Source organism: Carassius gibelio, chromosome A12, assembly GCF_023724105.1.
Source record: "Carassius gibelio isolate Cgi1373 ecotype wild population from Czech Republic chromosome A12, carGib1.2-hapl.c, whole genome shotgun sequence".
NCBI classification, from domain to species: Eukaryota; Metazoa; Chordata; class Actinopteri; order Cypriniformes; family Cyprinidae; genus Carassius; species Carassius gibelio.
The window spans coordinates 14,449,980-14,476,379 of record NC_068382.1 but is presented as its reverse complement, the minus strand read 5'-3'; the positions used below and the strand labels follow the sequence as shown (position 1 = coordinate 14,476,379).

Below are 26,400 nucleotides of genomic sequence, written 5' to 3'. Positions count from 1 at the left end.
CTGGCAGACCTTACATGCCGCATAACCACCTGGAGTTCATCATCCCCTTGTTGTGCCTCTCGCCACTCATCGATCCCCAAAATACCAAGAGTGACAGCACCTCCATTGGCATCAATCTGTTGGACCTCTGCAAGCTTATTCTGCGCTGTTATGGACACAGGTAATCGGGACAAACTGTCTGCATTGTCATTTTCCCGCCCCGCCCGATATTTCACTACAAAATCATAACTGGCTAGTTGGGCCACCCAGCGTTGTTCCACGGCCCCGAGCTTAGCTGTTTGTAAGTGGGCCACAGGGTTGTTATCTGTAACTACTGTAAACTTTGATCCAGTCAAGTAGTCTTTAAATTTTTCTGTTACAGCCCACTTCAATGCTAGTAACTCTAGTTTAAAGGAACTATAATTTGAATCATTTCTCTCTGCAGGGTGAAGGCTTCGGCTAGCATAAGCAATCACATGCTCCCTTCCATCCTGCACTTGTGACAGAACAGCACCTAAGCCTTGGTGGCTGGCATCGGTGTACACAACAAACGGTAAAGCAAAGTCCGCATAGGCTAATACAGGGGCTTTTGTCAAACAAGACTTCAAGGTCTCAAATGCAGACTGACATGTAGTGGTCCACTCAATCTGACGTGTACCAGACTTTTTATCTACAGGAACGCCAACCAAGAGAGCATTTAGAGGTTGAGCGATTTTGGAAAAATTAGCAATAAACCGCCTGTAGTAGCCTGCAAGGCCCAAGAAGGCCCTTACCTCCCGAACTGTGGTAGGGGTAGGCCAACCTTGGACTGCTGCTGTCTTTCCAGGGTCAGGATGTACGCCAGCCTTGTCCACCACATGGCCGAGGAACTTCACCTGCTGTTGGAAGAGCTGGCACTTGTCAGATCTTAATTTTAACCCATAATGAGACAGCCGCTGGAATATCTGTTCAAGATGGCTAAGATGAGTAGAAAAGTCAGATGAGTACACAATAATGTCATCCAAGTACACCAGAGAAAAATCTATTAAATAGCCACTTAGGCAACGTTGCATTAACCGCTGAAATGTGGCAGGTCCATTACACAGACCAAAAGGCATGCGCCGAAATTCGTATAGCCCCAAAGGGGTGGCGAAGGCAGTCTTAGGACGATCTTCTGGGTCTACACCCACCTGCCAATACCCACTTGCTAGGTCCAGAGTACTGAACCACTCAGCCTTCTTCAAAGTGGTCAGAGTCTCCTCAATTCTGGGAAGAGGAAACGCATCTTTGTGGGTGACGGCGTTCAATTTCCTGTAGTCCACACAGAATCTCCAACTCCCATCCTTTTTCTTCACCATCACCACTGGGGCTGCCCATGGACTAGCACTCTCAGAGATGACTCCCTTATTCAACATGTCAGCCAACAAGGCTTTCATTTCCTGATACATCATAGGAGGCAATGGTCGAAACCTCTCCCGAATGGGAGGCACATTTCCAGTGTGGATCCTATGCTGTACCACTTCTGTGTACCCCACATCCTCCTCACTCTCAGAGAAAACTTTAGACCATTTTCTCAAAAGTGCATCGAGGTCTTGGCACTGCCGTGTGGTCAAATCAGATCTTTGAGAAAATTGACCTATATCAGGGGAAACTACATCTTCTACGGGGAGGCTAGCTTCAGTAAGCCTCACCTCCACAATGCCTTCAGTATTCAAGGTTAATCCAAGATCCTTGCAGCCATGAATATCAGAGCTATTGATTTCATATAGCCGTCCAAGCTTCTGATATTTTCCTACAAAAACACTGTATGGATGTATATTACAGAGTCTCACAGGGATTCTACCACCCCTTACCATGGCAATTGTTCGTGCAGCAGCCACAGGTTGTTCAGACACAGGCTCCATAAGTCCACAGTAATCACGCTGTCGCAGACCCATTCGAGCACGTCCCCAAACCACAACTTCACTCCTTGGTGGAACACGTACACCTCGTCTGTTAGCCAACCACACATTGCCCAGTAACCCATCTTCGTGAGTGCATGCTGCAACACGCTGACAAACTGCCATAACCTGCTGCCATGCTTGTCGTTCTCTGGTACTCTGGAACAAAGATGAAGAATGCCCCTCATTCTGGAAAAGAGCACTCCAACATTGTGAAATTACGTTCATACCAATTATTAAAGGGTTTGTAGAAAATTCATCTTTTACAATGACAACACCCCGCTCTAAAACTTGGACTCCAGCAACATTAAAATCAAACGAAGCATATCCAATATAGGGGATTTCTAGGCCATTTGCAGCTCGTAAAATCAAAACAGGGGCTTGACCCAACTTATACTGAGGGAACTTCTCCTCAAACATACTCTGTTGCATCAGCGTAACTTGAGAGCCGGTGTCCAACAGTCCTGTACACTTAATGTTCTGAATCGTAACACTCACCATCGGACAACCACCAATGAAAGAAGAAATGGTCCTTGAATTTTCTGATACTCTTACTAGCCCCACCGCCTGGACCTCTGCAGCAGGGCAAATTAGTTTAAATTTCCATTAGGCAGCACACTTTCCTTACAATACCTTGCTATATGTCCTGACTGTTGACAGTGCCGACAGATCGGCCTCCCCTCTGCATCCCACATATTCAAAGAAGACTGCCCCCTTTGTCGCCTAGAAGAAACAGTTTGTGGCTGGAAAGGTACAGGATTAGGCTGTGCATGATTTAGTTGTGCCACTGGACTAGATGACTTCAACTCCTTCATTTCCTGTGTCAGTTCTCGCATCTGTCCCTTAACCTCCTCCAGAATTTCTCGCTTTAATTCAGCTTTCCAGTCAGTCTCCTGTAAGCGAGAATCAACCCTACCAGGCCCACTAATAGCAGCACAAGCCAGTTCATACCTTGGTTGACGGTATTCTGCTTCCAACAGTAAAGCCTCTTGATGCAAATCTGTGAATGTTCCTTCTGGGTTTCGGCGTGCATATGTTCTCAAAGCTCTCAGAAAAGGTCCATCCTCCAACCCCAGCAACAACTGCTCCTTCAGTTGATCTTCAACAAGGGCCCCTTCTGGACTACGTCGCTGCAACCTACAATAGAGTTCTCGTAACCGCAACACAAACATCTTAAAAGATTCATCTTGTCTCTGTCTGCAACTAAAAAAATGTGACCTAAGGACAGGAAGAGGTATTTCTCCAGCATACAAGGTGTCTAAATGCTCAAAAATCTTACTGGCCTTATCCCTATCTCCATCAGCCAAAACGCTTATTTCCCGTTTTGCATCACCACCCAGGGCACCCATTACAATTTTAACTTTCTTTGCTTCAGGTACTTCTTGTGCTTCTAAAAGCCCTTGCATTTGTTCTTTCCAATCTCCATACTTCAAATCACAATCAGCACCCGTAAACTTGGGCACCCAAGGGGCACCAGGAAACACTGGCATCATCATTATTATTTTTTTGTTTAGATATTCTATCAAGTGCTGTTCCACCGTTCCCGTATCCGAACCCTGCCGACTACGCCAAATTATGTCAGCGGCCGAATGGGTCTATAACATTTAACTTTTGTAGCCGACTACGCCACCTAGAGTCGAAACTGAGACCCCAGGAACCCAATATTAAAACACAGGTTCTTTATCGGAGGAGGGAACAGTGGAAACCAACACCCAGAAATGCACAGTAGAACAATTTATTACAATAAAATTAGTTGCAAGAAAAACATCAAATTTATCAAACAACAAGCAAGTCCACCAGATCTTCAGCTCGAGGGCAGGGTTTAACTCAGTCTCTACTAGACCTCAGTATTACAGCAGCTGTCCGTTAACACTCAGTCACACATAGAGATCAGTATCAGCCCGATGCTGGAAGACAAGAGGAAAAAAAACTGCCAGCATACAATGTCCAATTCACATCAACAGTTTAAAAACATATTAAATACACTAAAACTTCCTTAACAATATCGGCCGATTCAAGACGTCACTCAGGTACAATTATACACAACAGGATGGTTTTCGTCCGTTATGAGGCAATAAATTAAATTGGATAGGCGCACCGCAAGGTAGAAGTCAGAGCGTACTCACTGCATGACTGGACAGCAACCCTGCTATCCAGTCCAATGTGTTCACGGCAGAAGAACCACGTCGTTTTCTTATCGTCTCCCAACACTCACGGTAAGCCCTCGCAGCCAGCCCTCAGCCCGTCTCACACGCTGCTACTCCAACAGTGCTCCGTGAATCGTCAACGTTGTGGACACTCGTCTACCGTGCGCTGCAGTCTCTCATAGCCATAGGCCGTCTCAACATGAGTGAAACACAAACACTCACGCTCTGATGCAGGCACAACGTGATTTCTCACTCACTGTGTTGACTTCAGTTACGAATACACGATGCTGCCAACACCCCGTCAGTCACTGTTACGTCCTTTTATAAGGGAACAAATCACCCGCTCCGCCCAGTATCCATCACTTATTAGTTCATTAATCTATCAGGAATAGAGGTGTGGCTATAGGGAACTGTTTTCCAAATACAAACACAGCAAATCCACACAGCAAATCCACACGAAAGAAAAACAATTCACTCCAAAGAAAAACACAGCAATTAAACGTGATCATGCATATATATAAAAAATACATTGTGCAACGCCTTTACTCCACAACAAAATAACGAACTTGCGCGCACAAAATACGTGTGATGTGAACAGCCCCTAATGATCCGCTAGCAGGCCGTCAAAAAAACGCATTCCAGGGGCGGCGCTAGGGCTGGGCTAAGGGTGCATAAGCCCCGAATATTTTGTTACCTTGTCTTTCTCATAGAGCAAAACAATTGATCAGAAAAACAAATGTAGCTGCCGCGATTACCCAGTCATGACAAGTGCATATTACATACATACATATATATATATATATATATATATATATATATATATATATATATATATATATATATATATATATACAGTACAGAATATAAATATGACGTATTTTCAGTTGTTTCATACTTTTTTGTTATGTACAGTACAGACCAAAAGTTTGGACACACCGTCTCATTCAAAGAGTTTTCTTTATTTTCATGACTATTGACTATTGTAGAGTCACACTGAAGGCATCAAGGGCTATTTGACCAAGAAGGAGAGTGATGGGGTGCTGCACCAGATGACCTGGCCTCCACAGTCACCGGACCTGAACCCAATGGAGATGGTTTAGGGGTGAGCTGGACCGCAGACAGAAGGCAGAAGGGCCAACAAGTGCTAAGCATCTCTCGGGGAACTTCTTCAAGACTGTTGGAAGACCATTTCAGGTGACTACCTCTTGAAGCTCATCAAGAGAATGCCAAGAGTGTGCAAAGCAGTAATCAAAACAAAAAGTGGCTACTTTGAAGAACCAAGAATATTACATATTTTCGGTTGTTTCACACTTGTTTGTTATGTATATAATTCCATATATAATTCCACATGTGTTAATTCATAGTTTTGATGCCTTCAGTGTGAATCTTCAATTTTCATAGTCATGAAAATAAAGAAAACTCTTTGAATGAGAAGGTGTGTCCAAACTTTTGGTCTGTACTGTACATAACAAAAAAGTATGAAACAACTGAAAATACGTCATATTTATATTCTATACTCTGAGAGAGAGAGAGTGTGTGAGAGAGAGAGAGAGAGAGAGAGAGAGAGAGGATAAATGTAACAGTTTAATGTTGTATGTAAACTGTGTTTGAGAGAGAGAGAGAGAGAGAGAGAGAGGTGTTCAGAGAGGAGTCTGTTGGATGTTTAGTTTTATGGACTCAATGTTGAAAATGTAAAACATTTCAAACACTGTTGGCAGAAGTGAAAAATAAATAATTTTAGGAACTTACAATTTTGTTTGATTCCATGATGTATTTTACTGAACATGAGTATTTACATTTAAATTATTTTAATTTACTGACAGTTACTTATATCTTGTCTTTTAACTTTATTAAGATCAGATTCTGCAGGTAAAATAACAATATTAAGGTGACTTGACTTGGACTTGACTTGACATAGCTTGTGACTTGACTTGACTTGACTTGCCCAAGAAAAAAATACTTGGGACTTACTTGAGACTTGAAGGTTAAGACTTGAGACTTACTTGAGACTTGCACATGTGTGACTTGGTCCCATCTCTGGATAGAACCTTATAATTCCAAGGGGACGGTATGGCATTTTCCTTCAATTACACACATAATAAATTCAAATATTCAATATCAGAAGCAAAATTACTTTATATAGCACGGAAAGAGACCATACGCTGTAGGAACCAGACTTTCTGAGTAAGAGAAGAAGAAAGTGAATAGAGAGAGAGGGGGGTGTTTTTTTTACCTTTTAATGGCTGTGCTTTTGTGTACATTTGTATTATTTGATGCTTAAATTATATTTTCAATAAAAAAGAAACATCAATAAAGCAACAGATAAAATGAACTCATAGAGTATGAAAAAAAAGAAGGAGAATGAAAAAGCACTTACCGAACAGTTTTATGAGAAATCACAGCTGAGCAGGTCAAAGCTTTACATTCCATCTTGCTGGAAAGTGACTCTCCCACACACTCACACTGACTGTGAAGCACAAAGCGCTGTAGAGAAGCAACAGAGCCTTTAATGTTTCAGAGTTCTCTTGAGTCAGTACAGTTAAATACACCTTCAAAACCAAAATCACACTTTCAAACTGTAAATATCAGAAGCACTGATTGATATAACTGATACAACTGCCAAAAAAAAAAGATGGAAAAAAAAGGTGAAAATCCACTCAGCTTGTAAATAAAAACAAATAAAACTCTTACGTTTCAACACTTTCAGCTTATCCACTACTCAGATTCATCAATAAAAACCCAAACCCTACAAATCACAGTTTGTATAAAAAATAAAATAAAAAAGAGGCTCGCTTCTTGATATTAAAGGGGTCATATGATGCGAATTTCAAATTAAATTTTTACTAGAGTTTTTAAAGTGTTACAAGCTCTTGGTGCATAAAGAATGTCTGTAAAGTTGCAAAGACAAAAGTCTCAAATCCAAAGAGATATTTATAGATATAAATCTTTATCAAATTAGGACTCTGCCATGCCCCCTAAAACGGCTCATTCAAACATGCCCCCACATGTCTACGTCACTACAGTATGTGGAAATATTACAATAATATTACAATAACATACTGTATTTGAAAAATATTGTTTTTTGAACATTAAAGCAAGTCAACATATTCTGTTACACCAAATACACAAATTAATGATTTTAAAAAAAGCATCGTATGACCCCTTTAATGTTCAAAAAATAAATTATTTTTCAAATACTGTATGTTACTGTAGGTATTGTAGACAATGTTTGAATGAGCCGTTTTAGGGGGTATATATATATATATATATATATATATATATATATATATATATATATATATATATATATATATTACAGTCTAAACAGCAACAGCTGGGCATCTCCTCAAAGATTTTTCTCAAAAGGAAAGTGGATGAATGGATCGACAGCATGAAGACCATCACTTGCTGGTCCCCTGTCCAGAAACTCAGACAATGCAGGACAATAACAGTAAAGAGCTCTTTACATAAAACATACAGGCTTAATCATGAAACATACCAATATTGCTTCCATGTAAATATTGTTTTCTCTTCTCTCTCCATAAAGTCAATAGCTGTGTTTTAAATCTAATCTAGGGTGATGCAGAGAACCCAGAGCCATTAATGCAAATACACACAAACTTTTTGATAAACTGAGAGAGTAACAGAAAAGGACTCTACCATTAAAGGCTCCTTTGTATTTCAGCACATTTGGTTGTTTGTTTTTAATTCAGAGCATTGTGCCCTGCTTTACGTGTCATTGCAATAGGTGGAATTACTTCCTCTGTTGCCTAGTAACATTTTTTTTTCTTGCATCTCATGTATAGTTTATCCTCTTGCTTTATCTTTTCCACCCTCTGAAAGTACATAAAAATTACAAGCTTATTGTATATCACATATACGGACATTCTGCCATCAGACATATCCACAGAGAAACAGGAAACATCTTATTAATAATAGAATAAGCCAGTATACCATTCATAACAATAACAATAACCACTCAGATAAGCAAAAATCAATCGATAGTTAATTGAATTAATTCAAACGTAAAAAAAAAAAAAAATCTGATGTCTGCTGATGTCAACTGCCATCTGTATACTGTAGCTCACTTAAACAGGAAAATATTTTGTGTCCAAAGAAGTGAGTCACTTCTCGCTTCACAACAAGGTTGAATAAAATGCTTGACCTTAAGAGGCAAAGTTCTCTGTATTCATGAAAATGAAAGTGAAAAGATATAGCTTAGCGCCTTTTCTATGTGTTTTGTTGTTTTTGTTTTTTTCACACAAAAATAAACATGTTGAACCACAAAGACCAAAGACACAGTCTTGCACGTCTGGCTTGCTACCGGTTCTCAATTCATCGGGAGGGCTTATCCCATTTTTGGTGGTGCTTTCAGTCCAAGCAACTGCACAGTCAGCTGGAAATTAAGGCTACCTATTGAGAGCCAATTAGATATGTGAGGCAAGATATCTGACCTTCTTTCACATTTCTACCAAGCTCCTTTCATCAACTATATCACCGAACAATAACTTCTCTTATCTGTAATAACTCCCTTTTATTTTCTTCCCAGCAAATATGCTGATACACTCTATTTCTATCAATAAAGTGCATGTAATAGCCTTTTCTTTGAATAAATAATGCAATGAAACATCCATTATACTTTTAACAACCTGGAAGCAGCAAGCAAACATTCTCTGTCTTCTCACGCTTGACCTCTACAATCCATTAGGAAATGTACTTTTGCACAATTTCCAATGATTGTGTGCTTGATACATGGAGTTATAAATATTAAATGCACAAATGTTCTACACAGCTACTAAAACGATCAAACAAGCAGCCGAGATTCATAATAATAAATGCATGTTTCAGATTTATAATTTGTTTGTGTTAGCAAGTAATTTTTTAAGAGAGAAAGAGACACATATTGCAACAGAACCCTGTGTGGGTGGATTATTGCCTGATTAATCTGCATATACTGTGCTTTGCAGAGTGTTGGATAAGTCCAGCCATTGACTTAAGAGAGAGTCTGTCGCTTCAGGACACAACAAACTTTCTGTTTTCTGTTTCTGTACCTCATGTTTCATAGTTACATTGATTGCCCGCCTTTGTTTCTGTGCCTCCAAATGCTTGAAGAAACCAACTCAACTTTCCTCAGACACTTCCCTTTCTAAATGTACCATGGGCTTTCCCATGATGGATGGAATCTTTGTTTTGTGATGTGGAAATCATAACCATCTCAAAAGGGCTTTTAATATGGGGGTGGGATGTCTATGTGGACCATCTCTAGAGCAGATGCATGGCCTAAGGCTGGCTGCTCTGGCATGCTCCCTTGTTGTCCCAGTGTGGACGGGACTAGCTTGGGATCAGGTCCAGTGCTGACTGAAAGGCCTGTATTGATCATGGAGGCATTAGAGAGAAGGTCATATCCCTGCCTTGGAGGCAAGTCTGCACTCTGTGCAGCCCAAATCCTTCTTCTCAAGGGTTATTAAAGCTCTATGGAATGTCATCTGGCTTCATTCTCTCTCTCTTTACATTTTTACTTCAGCAATGCACTATAGTTTTATTCTTCTGTCTCTTTGATTGTTTTCCATCTGTTGCATGAAAGTGGGTGCCAAAAAAATCCCCACAGTTGTGCCAATGGAGGTGCAATTGCAAGTTCAAGAGAATCATGCAACATTGAAGACTGGGGTAATGGCATGATTTGACATGCATTTTAAAACTTACTGAAATAAAACAGTTATTTTAAACTGTAATGATATTTCCCAGTATCACTGTTTTTGCTTGATCAAATAATCAAAAACTTGGTGAGCACAAAGGGGCTCCTTCAAAACATTAAAAAAAACAAAAAAAAAACTTTTGAATAGTGGTGTGTAAATTCATGACTGACACTTGTGGGTTTTTTATTTATTTAATACATAAAAAATAAGATTTGCTGATGGTGAGTCTGAGAACTGAAATAAAAAGACTCCAGATCCATCTTTGTGTTCAAGACGCTGTCAGTCTTGTGTGTCTTTGCCACATCATTTAAATTTGAACATAGCTCTTTTTGAAAAAGTCAATAGCGATAACTATGTTCTCTCAGACGTATTCACCAACCGCTGTATTCAGAACCAAAGCAATGAATTAACACATGGCATCTCTCAAATATCTAGCCGTCTCCTCAATGCTTTTTGATGTTGTGATGTCAGCCAATTCAGTTTTAAGAAATCAATGCTATCTATTTTCCTCAAAGATCCCAGAACAAACATCTAACAGCCTCTTGTGGCCCCCCGCTAGTCCCCCTTTGCATCAGACCTATAGGGAAAGGAAACACTCTGGCATGGCATCGTCTTTTGAAAAGATCTGTTTTCTAAAGTGGAGGGCAAGTGTGCCGCTTCTCATTCACCAAAGAAAACACACTGAATAATGCGGATAGATTGAATCTTGTCATGTATTTGATATTTTGAGCTTCTTTCTCCTCAGCTATTCACAGTAAAATCATATCATTCTCAGCAGTGCTTTTTAAATATATGAAAGTGCACAGAATAGTTTGAGTTGGTTGAAGCTAGAATTGGCATTGCTCTGAATTAGTGACGCACTCTGTAGAAAAGTATTAGTTAGTCTATGAAGTCAAAGTTTTAAAAAAATAAAATAAAATTATGTTGAATTAACATAAGTTAAATCAAGTTGATGGAAAAACCAGGCCTTAAAGCAGTGCTATAAGTCATTTATTTGGTCAAAAATACAGTGAAACAGGAATATTGTGAAATAGTATTACAATTCAGACTACTGTTTTCCAGTTTATTTAATTTTTAAAAGGCAATTCATTTATTTGAGGACAAAGCTGAACTTCTAGCAGCCATGACTCTAGTCTTCCAACCGTCTCCAGTATTAAGTAATCCATAAAATAAACTATTTGAATAGTCCAATTATTAACAATGAACACAATATGCACTATATATATATATTGTACCAGTGTAAAAGTCTTTGCTATCTAATTTCAATTTAATGCATCATTCCTGAATAAAGGTATTCATTTCTTAAAAAAAAAAAAAAAAAAAGAATAAAATACCCTTGGACCCCCCCCCCCCCAACTTATTTAAAATTTCACTTTTGAAGCTGAATTTTCATACCATAGAAATACCATACTGTGTCTATCACTGGCAATAAAATAATAGACATTGTCTGTGGCCTTACTCATTGACTCACTCTCTTTCACACATACCGTCCCTCTGATTCATTTATTCAGCGCGTCTCTCATTCTATCCCTTGTTCCCTATGGCGAGAGTCTCAAATGTGAGTCACTGCAGCCTGCCAGCTTATTGTATCTGTCAATGAGGACTCTGAAGTGACAATTAAGCCTTCTGAAATAGCTCCAGCTCACTCTGTGGTTATGAATCGGGTATACACTTAAGCTCACCTACTGCAGGGATCAAAGTCTCATATTGATTTGAATTTGCTGGACAATAATAGGCCATGTGTTTGAGGCTAATGGCTGCATGTATTTCTCTTATTTACTATTTTAAGTGTTCAAAATAGGAACATTGCATTGTAACAGCCATTATATGTATATATATATATATATATATATATATATATATATATATATATATATATATATATATATATATATATATATATATATATATATATATATATATATCACAGCGCACCATTCCACGCACTCTAGCCAATAGCGCTGAATACACTGAATACACGTGACATCATAGTTTTCCTCATCTACTCTGTAATTTTTGATAGGGCTGCACGATAAATTGCATGTGATTCCCATGCACATATCATCAGTAAAGCTGGTTCTGTGATTAAAAAAATCCATAACGTGCTTTCAGATGGAAATTATTCAGATGCATTTAATACACAAAGCTGTAGATCACTGACAAGCTATTCTATATCACATTCATTAGAGAGTTGCATTTGATTATGAATGCGATATTGCATAGTTTGTCAGTGTTAGTGTTTTTATTGATATCATATATGTTTTTGTTAATACAGCACATACTGTAGCACTAGTCAACTAAACGAATGTACACATGGCAAAGATTAATGCACATTTGGAAGTTGAATGTAATGGAAATGTAATTTTGGAATTTTTGGTTGTCTAATCTGATATTGGTGGTCATAATGAAATTGTATTTTATTGCTGTAATTCAAGTATAGCATTATTAAGATGACCTGTTGAATTAATTTTGGAAGTGATCACTAATGAATGTATTTTTAGTCCAGTGCCTGTACAGAATTAGTATTGACCAGGTTCAGAGGCTGTCATATGTGGATTCATTTACTATGTTGTGTATTTTCATCAGTTTCAATATGAAAAAAAAATAAAATGAACTTGCATATTGATTCAGTAAATTTCTTTGGGAAGAAAGAAGAACATTTATAGTACACCTTTGAAAGTCAAAACCTGGATTGGAATTTTTATGTTATTATAAAGAAGCTATGTGAAAGTTAGTGGTTTTCATCTTGCCATTTTCTTGGTAAAGAAAATATTTTTTTTACTCAAATGAATCAAAATGTATTGCATTTTGAAACCAAACTCTTCATATGAAAACAATCACTACTTTAGATGCAGTGTTGTTTGGAATTTAATTTATTAGAGCAACAGAGATTACTCACTTCTGCTTTAATGCTACAGAATTATCGTAGTTCAAGCAATATTACATAAGTAATATCGAGACCAACAGAATAACTGCAATATAATTTACAGTAATTATACTGCTGATCAACTGTGTGATATAATTGAATTATAATTATGTTTTCTTTCAAAATGAACCAGTGTCTTTGAACGAATCGATTGAATTAATGATTTAATTCCTAGGTCTTCAACCATGCTCTTGGGGACCAACTGACATGTGATATTTAACACATTTAACTTTTTTACACTGATACTGTAAAATTGCTGCCCTACTGTATTTAGTCTTTTTGGATAGTTTTTTTTTTTTTTTTTTTTTTTTCATATTTCAGTGGAATCCAATCAGGAATTTCAATAACAAAATCGCGAAACATTTACCCAGTGCAGGTTTTGCAATGGTTTTGGTTTTGTAAGTCATTCACACAAATTCTATGCAATAACCAGTAGAAGACACTTCTGTGAGCTGTGCTTCATAATATTGACTGCACCTATAGATTTATCTTCCTGCTTTTGTATTGAACCATTTGAATGTTTGAGGTCTGAAGAAGCAGGCAGGTGCAACTCCTAAATGTATAATCTAGCAGAAAGAACAGACTAACACATAAAATTACACAGTCGACCTTAAATAACAAAACAAAAAACACTACGAGAGATCTTTTAAGATTTATACCATAAGCAAGATTAAACATCAATGTTTTGGGGAGCTTGGCATACCTTAACATTGGGTTGCTATTGGTGGAAATACATTGCAGTTGTTGTGTCCCCTTCTGTGATTGGTTGAACATTTAGGGCCTCAGGTGAAATCAAAGATTTAGGTCAGCCGTGGGCTGCTTGCCTGTTTGTGTGGTGTTCATATACAGGATTTGGTTGCCGTAGGCTAACTCTTACTTGTGCTGTTTGACTCCTATTTGCCTCGTATCCCACCTCCACCCCCTTATCAAGGCAGGCCATTGTGTTGCCTTTTTTCCTTTCTTTTTTCCCCCTCCTTTCTTTCTCTTCCACTCTCTTAAGGCTTATAGCTCACATATCCATGGGAATCCCAAATTTCTAATTTATTCATGTGCAAGCCCACTCTCTCCTTCTCTTTCCATTGATTTTTTTTTTCCGTTTTTTTTCCCCTCTTTGCTCCCACACTTTCTTTTTTTGCTTCTCTTGTAGCCTCGTTGCAAAATTACAGCCTGTTATTGATGACTAAAGCACAGTTTTAAAGCCAATGTTACCCCTGGGTCACCCTCCTTTAGTTAAATCTATCTATCATGTACACACACTGACAGTGTGACTTGCCAGAAGCAGAAGTTTTGAAGCGAACGAGCGACTGCACTCGACTTACAAACCACAAACCTCAGTGGAAGAAACACCTATGAGTACACAGAAGAACAAGGTAATGATTAAAGCAAAGCCAGGAACTCTTAGAAAAGGAGAGACACCTCAAAACCTCATACAGCCTGAGGCTCATGTACTTACAATGATCTCTAACAGCTCAAATCTCTGCCAACGCTTTCCAATTGCCTGTCCTCGTGAACTCATTTCACAAACAGTGAAGACAATCGCTCCTGTTTTTCCTTTCCCCCTCGACTTCTCTTTGTTGGAGGGACCCTGCTGAAATGAGATTACTGTGGTTGGTGTTGGTGGATTTTGCCTACAGGGGGCCAGGGTTTGTGAGAGAAGACACAAGGAGAAAGACGGAGATGCCAGGGGAAGGCGAGCACAATCGCTTTCCTGCACCGTGTAGTACCGATTGGACACGGCCCTTTGTAAGTGGGCAGAAATGACGACTCATAGAGAATCCGGTACTATTACACTTTTACAATCAAGCAGACCGACTCGCCGCAAATGGTTTCGACACAATATCAAGATGTCTTCATTTGCCTCCAGTCCCTGAAACCAATCCAGAAACACTCCATAGTACCTTCATAAATAAGCAAAAGCACAAATAACACAGATAACATGAATTATTCAATGTTCTACCGGCAATACAGAGAGGCAACCTAACAGACTTTGACAGAGGACTCAAGATACACAAGTGGGTGGGGGAAAAGTAATAAAGATTCAAATAACCTTGCTTAGGCTACAATCAGCTCAGCTAAGCCAAAAGATGTTGTGTTTTTTACCGACTACTGACAAGTACTGTATGAGACTTTAAATTAGTGCCATGTAGCACCCTGAATTTTTAAAAGGCTGTATGTGTGTAGTGCGGCAGGCCATGCATCAATCCAATAAGGCTGCACTAGTCTCCCTCAGCACTTTTAAATCACTTAGTGTTGCTCCATCCCATTATGTCTCCTATATGTGCTATTCATAAAGGATATATCAAAGAAGTCTGATGCAAACTCCCTGCTGGATCGGGAGCCTCCTGAAGGTGCTCGCATTATGATCTACAGCCTGGTTACTAAAGGCAACCTTTTGGCTTTCAGGCTTAAAACTCTCACAAGCGATGATGTAATGAGGGTGACACAGAGATATATGGTCAAGCTAAATGGGTCCTGTATTAAAATCAAATGAGCTCATGTCTGAATGATGGGGTGGTCTCCTTTTCAGTGGTTGTCAAGAGTTTGGCTCCGCTGGAAGTAAAAGCACAGACACAGGCTATCGTTCATTGTTAGACATTGCATTGGAGTTGGGAATTGCGCTGGAGTGGTTTAGATCTTATTTGTCTGACAGAAGTTTCTCAGTCCACCTTGGGGATTTTGTGTCATCCTCTGCATCTCTCTTGTGTGGAGTCCCTCAGGGTCCCATCCTTGGACCTATCTTGTTTTCATTATATCTACTTCGGTTAGGGTTCATTTTTAGGAAATACGGCATCTCGTGTCACTGTTATGCAAAAGATACACAACATTATCTCCCTTTGGATCGAAAAGATGCAAACTCTATAGCCCCACTTCTGGTCTGTCTCGAGGAGGACCTGGATGGCTTCAAATTTTTTAAAGTTCAATGAAGAAAAAAGAGAAGTCATGATATTTACACCTTGCGACATATGTGACCCCCTTGATGTAGAGTTGAGTGTTATAAAATCATATAATACCTGGTTGTTATAATGGACAGTGACATTAAACTGGATAAACTAATTAATTCAGTAGTTAAATCTAATTGTTTTTATTTATTTTTTTATATATTTTTTTTAGTTGAGTCAAGTCTTTTTTGTCTTTCAATAATTTTGTAGAGGTTATACATGCTTTTATCCCGAACTGTCTAGACTATTGTAATGGTCTCTATGTAGGTATCAATCATGTTTCCCTTAAATGGTTACAGATGTTCCAAAATGCTGCTGCTCATCTGTTAACAGGAACATGCAAGCATGAATAAATAACATCCCTACTGGCTTCTATTCATTGGCTTCCTGTTAGTTATAAAATTTATTTTAAGGTTTAAGTTTTAGTTTATATGTAATTAAATGGACTGGCACCAAGTTACCTTATGATTTATTACAACCACATAATCCATCAAGAGCACTTAGGTCAGCTGACAGTTTACTCTTGGTTGTACCTCGAACAAGGTTGAAAATCAGGGGTGACCGGGCTTTTGCTGTCGCAGCCCCACGGCTTTGGAATAATTTGCCCCCTATATGTTTGGCAGTCCCAGACACTTGCTGTTTTTAAATCCAGTCTTACAACGTATTCTTATACTCTGGCATTTAACTCAGTATGAGAGCTGTTTTAAGTGTTTTGTTAGGATTGATATCTGTTATTTTTTGTTACGTGTAAATTTGTATTATTTTGAATCTGCTTGTACAGCACTTGAATGTTTGTTTTATAAGTGCTCTATAAATAAACTTTGATTTGATTAGAAAGATGTTTACATATAGGCATCTTTATAAATGTGAAATTATTATGAATCCTTTTATATATATATATATATATATATATATATATATATATATATATATATATATATATATATATATATATATATATATATAAAACATTTTTTTAGTGAATAGTTGGCCTTTGATTTGATTCGAAAGATGTTTACATATAGGCATCTTTAAAAATGTGAAATTATTATGAATTCTTTATATATATATATATATATATATATATATATATATATATATATATATATATATATATATATATATATATATATGTATATATATATATATATATATATATATATATATATATATATATATATATATATATATATATAAAATTTTTAGTGAATAGTTTACTGTATAATTTACTGTACATGTACTCAATACTTGGTAGGGGCTCCTTCTGCTTTAATTATTGCCTCAATTCAGTATGCCATGGAGGTGATCATTTTGTGGCAATGCTGAGGTGGTATGGAGGGCCAGGTTTATTTGACAGTGGCCTTCAGCTCATCTGCATTTTTTGGAAGTGTGGGCAGGTGCCAAATCCTGCTGGAAAATTAAATCTGCATCAAAAAGCTGGTCAGCAGAAGGAAACATGAAGTGCTCCAAAATTTCTTGGGAAACGGGTGCAGTGACTTTGGTTTTCAAAAAACACAATGGACCAACACTAGCAGATGACACTGCACCCCAAATCATCACAGACTGTGTAAACTTAACACTGGACTTGGGCTATAAACTTCGCCACCATTCCTCCAGACTATAGGACCTTGGTTTACAAATGAAATACAAAACTTGCTCTCATCTGAAAAGAGGACTTTGGACAGTCCAGTTCTTCTTCTCCTTAGCCCAGGTAAGACACCTCTGACTCTGTCTGTGGTTCAGGAGTGGCTTAACAAGAGGAATAGAAAACTGTAGACAAATTCCTTGACACATCTGTATGCCTTGACCCCAGCCTCATTATATTCCTTGTGAAGTTCACTCAAATTCTTCAATCAATTTTACATTTACATTTACATTTAATCATTTAGCAGATGCTTTTATCCAAAGGGACTTACAAATGAGAACAATAGAAACAGTCAGGTAAACAAGAGAACAACAACAGTAAGTGCCATGACAAGTCTCAGTTAGTCTTGTACAGAACGCATAGCCAGTTTTTTTTTTTTTTTTTTTTTTTTTTTTTAATGAAAGACAAGAAAAGGAAAAGTGCTAGTATTAGTTGGTTAAGTGCTGGCGAAAAAGATGAGTCTTTAGATGTTTCTTGAAAATGAGTAAAGACTCCACCAGAATGGGCACAGTCCATGAAAAGGAAAAGGAGAGTGATTTAGAACTTTTTTGGGATGAGACCACAAGGCGCCGTTCATTTGCAGAGCACAAACTTATGGAGGGAACATAAGATTTAAACAGTGAGTTTAGGTATGTTGGTTGCGTGCCAGTGGTCATCTTGTAGGCAAGCATTTGTACCTTGAACCTGATGCGAACGGCGACAGGTAGCTAGTGTAACCTGATGAGGAGAGGAGTAACGTGACCTTTTTTTGGCTCATTGAAGACAACCCTCGCTGCTGCATTCTGGATAAATTGCAGAGGCTTTATAGTACATGCAGGAAGGCCCGCCAGGAGAGCATTACAATAGTCCAGTCTGGAGAGAATAGGTCTCTAAAGTTTTTTAACATGTACAATATGTACTTATGTCTATGAAAAAAAAAAGCCATGTTCTAGAACCACAGTTTACATACAAATACCCCTGATTAGTAATGAAATAATGACATAATCTTCATCTCTCTCACCACGATTTTCACCCATGATATATCTCTGCTGTCTTTCCATGACAAGAATATGTAAATAGTTTCAACTTGTTTGATAATTGTATAGTTTGAAGTCAGACTGTCACCTCTGCATTCAATGTGCTAACTAGCTGCACGTATGCTTGCGTTGGGCTTCCCAGTTTAGACTGGGTCATGACTAATTATGGTGGCATTGTTTGACCATTTGCCATTTTTATTATATTGCTGTGGATTTTTTCTGTCAAGTTTAGCAATTAACATTCTTGTCTTGTGATGTCAGGGTAAGTCTGTTCCTCTTTTCAAAGTTATCTGTTGATTGTTACTCTCGTCATGTTTTTCAGGCAGCAGTTGCTGACAGTCTGTGTGTGGCATTCATGTTGGCTTTTCTCCCATAGTTTTTATGTGTAAATCAAGTGACACACTGTGATAGACTGTTGGTTCTGGGGGATTTTAACATACATGTCTGCTGCCCCTGTACACCTATGGTTAAAAAGTTTAGTGCATCTCTTCTTCTACTCATAATATAGACCATACACTAGATCATATTTTGACTTATGGTCTTTCTGTAAACATATGAAGTACTCAATGCTGGTATTTCTGATCACTCTTCTGAATTATTTGAACCTGTAGTCTCATATGTTCATTCTATCCTCTCTCAGCCTGTATTAAGGCCTCGTGTTTTCACACCAAAACTGCACTGAAATTCTCAAAATTTTACGTAATGTTTTTTTTTTTTGCAAATCGTGAAGTCTCTTTGTCACCTGATATGAACATTGATCAGCTGGTCCTTATTTTCAACTCTGCTTGCTCTACTGTATTGAATAATGTTGCTTCGCTAAAGCCTAGGGGGCGACAGGCTAGATCTAATCCTCAACCCTGGCTAAATGCTCCTACCTATGCGGATAGACAAGGGTACAGGAGGGCTGAACACAGATGTAAAAAGCAGTCGGCCTTGCTTAAAGTTATGACTGATCTTTTGTCGTCCATCGATTCGGGGTCATCTGCCATTCTGATATTGTTAGATTTGAGTGCAGCCTTCGACACTATCAACCATGGCATCCTTTTGAATTGACTCAAATATGAAGTAGGGGTTTAAGGCATGGAATTACAATGGTTCACATCTTATTTAAAAATAACTATTTTAGTAAATATGGGGTTGTTCACCTCACTTTCTATACCCATCGCTTATGGTGTTCCACAGGGCTCTTGGCCCTTTATTGTTCTTGCTATACATGCTTACTCTAGGCTCTTTCTCCAGAAATATAATATTAACTATCATTGCTATACTGATGACCTCCAACTTTACCTTCCAATCAAACTTGAAAATTATTCTTATTTACAACATCTTCTATCACGTTTTGCACTCAATAGTTGAGGTAGGTTCCCTTAGTCATACCTAACAACACCATGTAAAAAAATCTAGGGGTCTATTTTGATCCATTGCTACAATTTGGCATGCACCCTTCTTTTTGTATACAAGGCATTGCAAAAGTCAGCCCCAGATTATATCTGTGATCTTATCCAGCCATATACAACCTCCAGGTCATTAAGATCTTGGAACCAGCTTCTTTTATCTGTCCCTCATTCTCTCTGTAAATCCAAAAGTGACCAAGCTTTCGCCATTGCTGCCCCGAACTCTGGAACAGTTTACCCCTCGTTACCAGGCCGTCTCCATCACTCTGTGTTTTTAAATCAAGTTTAAAGACTAATTTTTCACACCCTTGCATTTAAGTGATGCTGTGTACAGTACTTTTGATGTTTGTTTTTGTGTATATATATATATATATATATATATATATATATATATATATATATATACACACCTATTATCATTTTATTTATTTTTATTTTTATTTTAATCATAATTTAATTGTGTTCTTTGTTGCTTCTTATCTAACCTTGTATTGTAAATCACTTTGGACCACCGATGGTTCTTGTTAAAGTTGGGCTCTATAAATAAAGTTTGACCTTACTTGACTTGACAAGCTCTCCATTTAAAATGCCTTAAAAGAAAATAATAGATGGATGCATAATATTATAGACAAAATAAAAAGATAATACAAACTGTCTTTAACTTTTCAAAGGTTAATTAGACATTTTTAAATGATGAACTAATCTCCTGAAAGTTGTGCACAATGTTGTCTTCATTGTATAAAGGTCTATAAACTTTTTTTTTTTTACATTCCAACGCTTGCCTTAATGAAAAACGATTGAAAAGACAGTTAGTACAGTGTTTATGATTGCAGTGATCCCACTGGTGTCAATTACTGGCCAAAGGCAAAAGTTAAGAAAATCTCAAAACAAAAGAAGCCAATTACAGTTTATCAGAAATATTTCAGCCAGTTTGCATTAGAAGGGAGATTGGTGGAATATGGCCCCAGAGATAGAGAAAGAGAGAAAAAGAGAAGACAATCATAGCACGCATGCAAAATAACATGAAAGTAAACATTAAAAAAATTAGTTTCACATGGAGCATACAAATGCATGCTCATATAAAACATTATAAGGAGAATGTATCAGGATGAGTTGATTAGTTCACCCGCAGTCTTATTGTCTATTGCTACAATGATAAAGTGTTAAAATTAGATCAGTGTTTGTATTTTTCAGAATTATAATCTTACACGAAGTACTGTAAAGTCGCACAAAGTAAAAATGTTTTAAACAGTACCAGTAAACAGTATTAATTTTATCTTTACTTTATGAGTACTTTTATTTTTCATTGACTTGGGAATTTCAGCAAAATAACAGTGATCTAACAATACTTATTATATGAATGTGAAAGGGCATGTTTATGCATAGTCCCAAATTATAACTGAATACAATATGGATCATAAATGCATTATCTCTTTTACTTGCTTGCTGGAAAAAAAATAAGATAAATATCCTTATCTGAACAGAACTGGTCATACTTACATTATCTGTCAAACAACTGAAGAGAGAGAGAGAGAGAGAAAAAGAAGTCATGATTAAATGGCAGTTAAGAAAATCAGTTACAATCTTAAAGTTAAAATATATAGACATTTTAAGATGCATATTACATACCTGTTGAAAGAGTGTTGACAGTATGCATGGTTGGTTGAGTTCAGCCTTTTTGAACCTTTAGCGAACCACACTTTTAAAAGTGCATATTATATGGTCTTCTGTTATTTCTAAAAATAACAAAATATTCAGAAGATTAACTGTATGGTTACATAAGTTATGCTTATCTCATTTAGAGTGAAATATATTAATTGATTTTTCAAGCTTATAACAAGTTTCCCTGCAATACAAATATTATCAAATCCTTCATTTTGGTGCCATAAAAGATAATTCACCTTCATTTCATTAATAGAGCTGTCAAAAGGACAATAACTGACTAAATTTGATCTGCTAAATTTAACTATTGACTCAAATGCCCCACTGTGTTTATCCATTCATCGCGTCACTTCTCTAAGAACATTGCCAGGGGCGAGGATGATATGGTCCACCCTTGCTCACAGATGTGTAATTGTAAGTTGAGTAACTATGGAATGATGGGTAGAAATCAATAACACTAAAAGACTTGTTTAGGCGAGGGATGCAAGATGATACCATGATACCAAAAAGAAAAAAAAGAAAAAATTCAAGAGTGCTCTTGAGACATTCTTCTGCTTCAGCTCCTTCATTGATGTGAAAGCAGGATGTCACTGACCCATACTCGCCAAGCCTCCTCCAGAGGAACACATTGTGTTTTATGTATTTGGCACAGTGTGATAATATTTCCAACGTAAAATGAGACCATTGAAGCAATTTTTTTTTTTTTTTTTAATACAACGTTACTATTTAAATCCAGTATCTTTTATTATTTTTGCATTAAATGGAAATGTTACAGTCTTGTTTGACATCTAGCACACAGGCCATTTTCTCATTGTACCTTTCTGCCTGCATATAGCTATGTGTCTGCTGCCCTCGGTAACATCCGCTTTCTTCCCAGGCACATTAGAATGGATTTGTTTTTGCTAATGGCCTGCTCTACACCTCGCCCCCACAATGTGAAGAAATGCATAAAAGCTACACCAATTCAACTTACATACTGATGCCAAATGTGGGCCACATGCTTTTCCATTTCATCCACAGTCTTCCATCAACTCTCTCTTCAATGATAAGTGCCATCCAGTTAGACTGGCAATTAGTAAAGGAAAAGGTTCGTGTGCATTTTATTTTTAGAGGAATTTGATTAAACGGTGTTGGTTTTATGAGTTTAATATACTATTCTTATGGTATTACCATATTAAATTTTTCTACAGTACAAAGTGTGTGTGTGTGTGTGTGTGTGTGTGTGTGTGTGTGTGTGTGTGTGTGTGTGTGTGTGTGTGTGTGTGTGTGTGATTGCCAGGGGAACGGGGGTATTGGGGTTGTAGAAACATAACAAAGGAACAAAGCTGCCCAGGGGAGTTTGTGCTGGTGTTTTAAACTATTACACGATAAGATTTGATTTGCATATTTAACTGGATGATACTTTTGGTTTAATTGTGAAGATGCTAGAGTGGCACCAGTGTGGTGATTTGTAAAGGTTTTGAAAATGTCGGATGGATCATGCATAAATCCATTTGCATTCTGGGATCATGCATAAATCCATTTGCATTCTGGGTTAAGCAAAAAAAATATAATAATAATAATAATAATAATAATAATAATAATAATAATAATAATAATAATAATTGGAAGAAGAGGGACAGAAAGAAACATTTTAATCTCTAAGCTAAAGAACTATAGATGCATCATTGCAGAGAAAAAACAGAAAGAAAAAAAACTATAGATGCATCACTGCAGAGAGAAAAAAAGCAAAGAAATAAAAAACTGTAGACCTGCACTTCAAGACAATTTTCTTTATGAATCATGAAATCATAGAAAAAAAAAAAAACAATACAAAGAGACAGCAAGTAACATTGAATTAAGAATTGAAGTGTGGAGTAGACTGAAAAAGTAAAAATAAATTAGTATTTTTATACTGTACAGTGTACTGTATTTTTTAAATATGCACTAATTATAATAATATTTGAGAATATATATACATATATATATATATATATATACATATATATATATATATATATATATATATATATATATATATATATATATATATATATATATATATATATATATATATATATATATATAATTTTTTTTTTTTTTTTTTTCTGTAATTGTAACATAAGGAGCTCCATGCAAAACCTTTGAATTCATCATGCATTTAAACTAGATTTTTAAAAGACTGGCTCAGCTCATCATTGACCTACACACATACAAAATACTTTAGATAACATTTACAGAAAATTTAGATTTTCATTTGTTTCTACAACACAGATGATCGTGAAACCTTAAATCAACCTTTGAAAGCCACACACAGTGTCAGGGTGAGGTTTCTTTATCCTTTGCATTACTCTTGGTGAAATACGGACTGTCATGCACTCAGGGCAATGTCACATGTACTGAACCAAGGCATAGATGACATGCTCATTAATGTTGTTGGAAATACTTATTTATATAAAGCCTTTAGTGTCTTTTTGCACCAGGGGTGAAAATTAATGAAAGCTTCACTTTGCGAATCAGGGCAGAAACAAATTTACACTTAGCAAAGTTCAATTTGTTGCACAACAAAAGAGGTTGCTGTGGTAAACCATTATCATAGATTATTATGCAGAATGTATCTTCCAGGGGTTTATGATCCATGCAAATGGAGGCATCAGCATATCGTTGCATATTTCTGTGCCTAATGGATGCCTACACATCTATGCGATAAAAATGATTATATTGCAAAAATGTTCCCCTCCCTCACAGCTAAGCCAACCTTTGGCACCTTGAATATTAACCCAGTGTGAGTCAGATTGGGCAGGCCTAGAAGCAGAGAGAGATCGCTGTGTGTGAGTATGTGTTTAAAGAGAAAGAGGTCGGGATGGCTGTAAAAGCAGGGGATAGGAGTGCAAATGGTGGTCCAGTAATTGCCTGTGGTGATGTTTTATGAGTGAGAGGAGGAACACTCACAAAACAAAAGCTAGTGAACTACCAGTGAACTATGCATATCTGATAAATCATAGAAGAGTTGTGTGTACAGCAAGGTTATTTACAGAAAGAAAGATGCTAAAGTTATAGTATAAATTATTTTATTGGACTGCATTTTAAGCATCTCAGCTCATCAAGTATGTGTCAGCAATAAGCTAAATTTTAAAATATATTAACATTATAGGAAAGGGTCAAGTCACAAGGGAGGAATTTATAATTAATTGTGTTTCTTTTTACAGAACAAACATGCATTCTTCAAAAAGTTTAGTTACACTGTAATAAAATACATTAATAAATATGTTTTGTAAGGAATACTTGATGATGGGCCATTAAATTATTAGACAAATAATGTACACCCGAGGTGGTGATGCGGCCACAAAACTAAGCGGAGTTACTCCTAGGGTGTGCATTATTTTTCTAATAACTCAACAGCCTGAGTCAATTACTCTGCTTATACTACAGCAATATCATGTCTAAAATGTAAGCCACTTATTGCTTTACTGAACTTGTATAAAATGATTATTAAATGTGTTCATGCACCTGCAGAAAAACTGTACTCTTTGTGTGATATAGACAAGTTAACTAGGCTTACATTAAATTATATAAATATAAAAAGCATACAGAAGAATTATTGCCATCTGTGATTTAAATTGCCTGGAATATTATTTTAATAGACTAATGAATGAATGTGCGTGCACTATGTGTATGATTCGGTGATATAAACTACTTGATCACGTCAGATTGCACATCATTACAACAACACTTACCATATCATTGCAAACGATGCTGTATATCGCACACCCCTGACTCAACTTGAGTGAGACGTGCACTTGTTTGCACATGAACAATGGTGTTTTTAGGAGACTAACTTGCAAACAGCAGACCACTGATTTATCAAACCTGCTTTCCTGCAGTCTGTGATCTTCTGAATATTTGGAGTAAGTAATGTATATACTTACGGGAAATGTATCGGGGGAAAATTATACATTTTAATTAGGAAATGTAGAGGAGTAAAAGTTAAAGTTGCCTGAAATATAAAAACTCAAGTAAAATACAGATACTCCATTAAAACAATGATTATAATATAATATAATATAATATAATATAATATAATATAATATAATATAATATAATATAATATAATATAATATAATATAATATAATATAATATAATATATCAACTTGATATGATTTTTTCTGTCACTGTATAAGATGATATGAGGAATCATTTTTTATTATTAACAGTATGAATTGTGTTGATGATACTATAAAATAGCATTTAATCAATGTTTGTCTCAAAGCCTTCTGATAACAGACTCAGAGCTACCTGCTGTAAAAGTATATCAGCAGAGCAGAGGGTGGGTGCAAAGGACGTTTTTTTTCTCCCCGTCTGTGAGCACAGAAACATATCAGTCATTTAAATAAATGATCTCCCTCACGGTGCACAGACAGGCAGGACCCAGCGGGAGACCCTAATGTGCCTGATTGAAAATGAACAGAGCAGGAAGCTCACTACAGTGCAGAATCATAATACAATTAGCCAGGGAAGATTGCCACATTAGTCTTCCTGCCGTCATAGAGCACAGAAAGAAGGCCCTCTTTGTTTTCTCTCACTCTTCCTGTTTTATTGTTCAGATACAAGAGTCATTATTGCAGTTGGACAAGATTATTATTATTTTTTATTTTTTTTAAACGGACAGTGAGAGCAGAGCGCATACTGAAAGAGTGTATTCAGAATGACGTATGTGTATGTGTATGTGTATGAAAACATGGCTACGTGCCTCAAATGTTTGTCTGGAAGCCAATTTCATTATTAATGAGATCAAATTTGACTTGTGAAACACACCAAAGCGGTAGCAGGACTCTTTGAGGAGTTTTGAATCTTGCTTCTTCCTCTGAGACCGAGACATAAAAGATAGACTGCTGATAATCATTATTCAACCTGCTGGCACAAGCAACAAAAGTTGTTTCTCTTTTTAAAATATTTTTTCATTCATCCCCTTTTTTTTCCTGTTCACTATGAGATTTTAGTCCTTATTGGTTGAGGGTTTCTGGCTGTGAGCCAAGTATGGAAATCTTATTAACTCCAACTTCCACTGTCTGGTTATAATGGAGAAAGATCTGAATT

General features: G+C 36.9%; 2 protein-coding genes across 4 annotated transcripts in view; both read right to left on the bottom strand.

Moving 5' to 3' along the window:
- Positions 1-26,400, bottom strand: part of LOC128025236 (actin filament-associated protein 1-like) — a 319,996-nt gene that overhangs the window by 137,293 nt on the left and 156,303 nt on the right. The window lies entirely within an intron of this gene.
- Positions 1-26,400, bottom strand: part of LOC128025244 (ras-related protein Rab-18-B) — a 285,505-nt gene that overhangs the window by 150,293 nt on the left and 108,812 nt on the right. The window lies entirely within an intron of this gene.